We start from the raw sequence: 5549 nt of genomic DNA on the forward strand, positions 1-5549 counted from the left end.
AACAGTAAATTCTTAACATTGTATTCCAGTATGTTAAAGTGTTTCATTATTGTATTTTTACACAGTATAATGTAAGAAAAATTTAAATCATCACAAGTTACTATTTCTCATGTAAATTTTTGTAAGTTTTGTAGATCTAGCAATTAAGAAAGGAATATTTGAAAGGCTTAATACTAATATAAGAATAGTTTAATGATTAATGAAGAAAATTGTGTATCTATCTCCCATAATTTTAGATACTACTTTAATATCTCAATTTCGACTAGAATTGATTTATGAAATAACTGGTTCACTTGGTGTTAATACATTTAGATATTCTTACATTATTGATATTTATTTAATTAGTAAATAATTTAAAAAATAGCACTATAATAAATCTTCAGGTCGAATGTATCTAGACATAAGGAAAGAATAGAATTTTAAAATACTGAGTCTTGTACTTGAAAATTATGAGTTTTATCCTGAAAATTTATGATCTTATTGTTGGACTTCTTGAAATTGAAACATGTATTTCTCTTTTTTTTTAGTTCGACTTCTATCTAGAGTTCAACGACTTCTGAGATATCCTGTATGCAGAGGTCTTCCGCCGTTTCCGCTTCGTGTTTTTAGGTAAGAGAGAAATATATTATACTGTGTTTATAGAGTTAAATACGCTCGCAGCACAGTTTTATCTTGCCTTCTGATTTATGTTAACGACTATTTGCCGAATGTGAGATAAGGGGATGGTAAAAGAGGAGCGGGACAGTCGTGTCGTTGTTATAAAGAGCAATAGAACTTAAACGCAGCAGCGTAACTGGACGAAAGTGCATCAGAAACGTAATCGGCAAATTTGCTTACTTAATACGCGAAATTTGTTACTAAAATCAGAAATAACTTTTTTAGATATCAATTAATCAAAATCAGTAATTTTTTAAATACAAGCAAAGTAGTTTGATGCAAATACGTCCAATGCTGGTCGATTTTGTCCTTTTTGTAATTTCTCGGCTTCTCGTCACCTTGCAATCGTAGCATTATTTTCCGTCTTGCTCCAATCATGTCTTTGGGACCAACTCAAGCAGGCGAGAGACAGCTAATCGTCCTTGTCGTTACTCGTGTTCTCTATTGAATTCCATATCGGGGTAACAAGGCCCGGTGCCGACCTCTAATCATCCGCAGAGATTTACTGCCTATAAGCGGCTCCATCCAGCCCCTCGGAGACTCTGCATCTCCCTCCTCCCTCCTCATTCAGGTTTGGTTATAATCACGAAATCGCGATGAGACTTTGGCGGACAGTCTTATTTCGCAATAACGTTAGTCCAAACTTTAAGAGACATAACAAAATTCTTTTGCAAATTCAATCCTTGATTAATTTTCCACTCATATCGTATGTATACATGATACAGAAATCACAAGTTGTTTTATTGTTAATAACGATTGAGATAATAATACTTTTCGTTATATCAATTACCGACATCTATACATGAAATTTTTTCATAAAGAACAGATTTTTCTATATTTCGATGTTTATTATCGCGATTTATCGACATTCGTTAACAGAGAATTTTAACCACATTTTTTTACATAAACCATCACCTAAAATGTTTTTATACACCTCAATTAAAATTACTATTATTAATTACATATTATTATCAAACAATAATTAGCGAACAATGAGAGCATACACTGTGATATTTGGAGCGCAATACATAAAATATATTTACTATAATTTTATATCACTGTACTTGTTGATAACAATTTCCTGGAACGTTTTGGTTTATTTTAAATCATCATCTCAGCAATCCAAATAATTTCCATGAACAATATTCTAATCCACGCATGTTGGAGATGGTCACTATGTTCGACAGAAGATGAGCATACTCCTACTTCTTAATTGAGAAGTGCCGTTAATTCTCTTCGTTGGATGATCAAATGAACAACCTCCATCTTTGCAAATCACAAGAAGCGCAACGTATTATGCTACAATATATAGAAATAAATTATAGACATATTAATTTAAGATACTATCTATGTGGAAGTTAAATGTGTAATGATATGATGATATATTGATTGTTTTTCGATTGATTGGCATTTGAAAATATTACGGATTTAATTATCTGAAAAAAATAAATGAAATAAAACAAATATTAAGTAAAATATAAATACATTAAATAGTTTATCACAATATTTATAAAAAATAAAAATTTCAGTTAATATATAACATATCATTTACGAGTTTTCGATGGAATTGCATATTTAATGGTTGGAAAAAATAGTTATCAAAAAAAAAAGAAACAAAAGATATCCAACAAGAAAGAAAACAATATCCATTTTACAATAATTTACATTTTCTCACCGCTGGGATATAAAAACACTTTAGATAACTATTCCCGAGTTAATAAAATGGATAGGTCTCAGAAAGCAAAAGACTTTGGAACAAAAATGAAATGTATGCTAATAAGAAATTATAACGTTCCATGTAATACACTCTAACGAAAGCACATTATACATAAAACAATAATGTATAAAACGTCATTTCTTACAATTTAAGATACGGTACACTTTGATTCTCGCCGTCAAAGGTTTGATACGTGTGCTCCGCGTCTCAGAAAATATCGCGTCCTCGCGAATAATCGCGGGACTTAATAAAAAGAGCAGTAAGATATGAAGGTCGTCGATACTTTACAGTCGACCTGGATTATGCGGCGTTAATTCGGGCCGAATCCCGAGGTGCTCTTACAGCAATCGGCCACGTCGGAGCCGCGCGCACTGAACGGCCGGACGATTTGTCCAGTTGGCTTTATCGAGGCCGCGTTGCGTTGCACGTCGTTTGAATTATGACAGGACAAAATAAAGATATCGGTGGCCACGGTGGAGAGATCCTGCACAGTGAGAAACGATGAGAGAGGAATGCGGTCTCCCGAGCCGGTGACTACTCGCGCGCTTCGCGCCACACCGCCGTTGCGTTTGTACCCGCCCTCGCGTGTGTATACGTTGTAGGTCCATATAGCGCCGTTGTGTCATCCATTTCTCTGACGTTCCTTAAAATCGGTCGTCCTAAGCGAGTCGCTATAACGAATCCGTTTGGCGACGACGCTTAACGAGTTTCAAGTCCGTCCCGAGTCCCGATCGTGTGGATCGTGTCTCCCCTCTAGTGAACGTATCTGAGTTGCATAGGATAAGTTGAATATGGGTCATTTTTGGTGTGATTTTGTACAAACAAAAAAAAATAGATTGCAAGAAAGGACTTCGAAGAGGAAGAAATCTTAATGTTACGATTCAAACTACTGAATTAAGATATTAATAATTTCATGTATATAAATACATATACATATCGTTCCTTTGCTTCAAAAAATTAATCGACACAACCCCCCAAAAAATTAAGTTTTACAGAAAAGGGGAAAAACTTTGTTTTAATTAAGTAGATAATTATTGATAATTAAATAATCGGTAAAAAGAGTACACTCTTTAATATCATTTTTAGAATTTTTATTCTACAACTCTTTTTTAAAAACCGTCCTTTTTAAGTTGTAACGATTTTAATATCTTATATTTTTAAATTGTAACAAATCTGGAATATTCATCGAAAGTGGCGTAATTCGAAATATCATCAACAGTTTATATTAATCTTGTGTGAACAATTAAAATGATTAACAACAATTATATTGCATGGCAAACATTGATTATTATACTCTCACACGAGATTTACATGTCGAACGGACAACGGTCTAACATAGCTCAGCATGTAAGTTTTAAATATAATACGTACTTTACATTTATAACATGTAATCGATTTCATTATTTAGTAAATCTGCCAATTTGATGAGGAACTATGTCAGACGAAGGAACGCGTCACATCTTGACACATCAATAATTAATTTATCAGAACGAATTTTATATGTAAAAGCGACTTTTAATGTAACACACGTTTTAATTTTATATTTTTGACACTTGCGTTGAAAACGTTATATAGATGAAAGAATAGCATTGAAGAGGATCTTGACTGAAGGATCGAAACGTTATATAAGGACAGTTTGCGCAGTTTGCGTAATTGATTTCATATGATATTCGAATAAACACATACCAATAATCTGTGTCGGCTGTTATTGGCATGATTACTCGGATGATTTTATTTGTTAGAGCCTATAACTTCTATATTATTTAAAATAAAATAATTAAATTCAAAATATAAAACAATTTCTTTTTCAAACTTCGATTACCAAACTATTTTAATTCTATAAATTGTTCTATGTAGAAAGTTCTCCTTTTTATTTGCAAATACTAATTCCGAATGTGTTAAAAAATAAAGTAAAAAATATTATTTATTTTCGTAAAAAATATTACCATCTCTTTGAAAATCTTAAGAATGACACAAATGCTATTTGATAGATTAAAATTAAGTTAATTTATTTTTAATAATTGCTAGAGTAGAGAATCTCTTTATCTAACTCATAACTCAAAAGTCACATTTTCTGGCTGTATTACTTTTGAAGGAAGAACGATATGTGCCATTAATATCATTTATAAATTATAAACTTAAAGTTACACAGAGAAATAATTTTTTGTATCAAAAATATCCCTTATCATCAAATCTTATACATCCCTCGAAGAACAAAAAGCACTTTTCTCGATTTTAAGCAATCCAAAGAATTGGAAATATTTTTATAAACTCTCTGGAAATCCGCAAGTAAGCCTATTAAATTTTAATATTCCCGAAGATTAAAAAAAAAAAACAACGAATCGAGGCGGATGTTATACACACGCCTCGCAAGCAGCAAATCGCGGGTTACGAACGAAAGGAATTCCTTGGCTACCCCCATTAGATCCGCTCTTTCTCTCTCTCTCTGTGTGTACGTCTCCCTTCCTACCTCTCCTTCTTTTTCTCTCTGTGGCTGCGGCTACAGCACACCACAAATGCCCCGCCGACAGAAACGAAATCGAAAGGCTCGGGTCAGAGCAAGGGCCCTACCTCCGCAGGGTGTACCCACACCTACGCGCAACGACTGCGGGAACGTCCACACGCGTGCGTGCGGTGCACGCATTCGCTCGTGCGTCGACGGGGATGAAAACTGCTACTCCAGTCTCTGCTTTTCGATTTCCGATACAGCGCTTGCTCCTCTACGTTTCGTTCGTGAACTGTTAGCGATGACAAATTAAAATGTGACTTGACGTAGCACCTCTTTCTGTGAATTATATAGGCCTCGGAAATCAATCTAACTGACTTGACACTTGAGACGCTACTCCTGATTAAAACGCGTCCGCGCGCATGATTAGAGGTGACGCGAATGCTCAGATAGCGCGGCGAAACACAGTTACGGGATAAATGCTCGTACCGGAGCAGCTCGTTAAGTACGTTTACGAGCGCGGACGCGCGCGAATGTCTCTTACCGAGACGAGCGGAACGTCACCATAAATCGGAGCCGATTAAAATTTCACGCGGAAAGTATTATGAGAGATGTATTACGTGATGATGAGCGTGCAGACAAGATGCAATTTCGAATTCGTTTCAAACGTTTCATAAATGAATTCCGAATTTACGTAATACTCCTTATTTGAGATCAACCGTATCGTGT

Source organism: Trachymyrmex septentrionalis, unplaced genomic scaffold (assembly GCF_001594115.1).
Source record: "Trachymyrmex septentrionalis isolate Tsep2-gDNA-1 unplaced genomic scaffold, Tsep1.0 scaffold36, whole genome shotgun sequence".
Lineage (NCBI taxonomy): Eukaryota > Metazoa > Arthropoda > Insecta > Hymenoptera > Formicidae > Trachymyrmex > Trachymyrmex septentrionalis.